At 27.9% G+C, this 229-nt stretch overlaps 1 protein-coding gene across 2 annotated transcripts in view; it reads right to left on the reverse strand.

Moving 5' to 3' along the window:
- The window catches only part of LOC107675148 (G protein pathway suppressor 2-like), an 18,401-nt gene that overhangs the window by 17,582 nt on the left and 590 nt on the right, over positions 1-229 (reverse strand). The window lies entirely within an intron of this gene.

Raw genomic sequence — 229 nt, forward strand, 5'->3', positions numbered from 1 at the left:
GCAGCAAATCAGAATATTAGAATGATTTCTGAAGGATCATGTGACTGGAGTAATGATGCTAAAAATATAGCTTTGAAATCACAGGAATAAATTGCATTTTAAAATATTTCCAAATAGAAAAGAGCCATTTTAAATAGTAAAATTATTTCAGAATATTACTGTTTTTGCTGTATTTTGGATCAAATAAATGCAGGCTTGGTGAGCAGAAGAGAATTCTTTAAAAACAATA

Source organism: Sinocyclocheilus anshuiensis, unplaced genomic scaffold, assembly GCF_001515605.1.
Source record: "Sinocyclocheilus anshuiensis isolate Anshui unplaced genomic scaffold, SAMN03320099.WGS_v1.1 scaffold1672, whole genome shotgun sequence".
Taxonomy (NCBI): Eukaryota; Metazoa; Chordata; class Actinopteri; order Cypriniformes; family Cyprinidae; genus Sinocyclocheilus; species Sinocyclocheilus anshuiensis.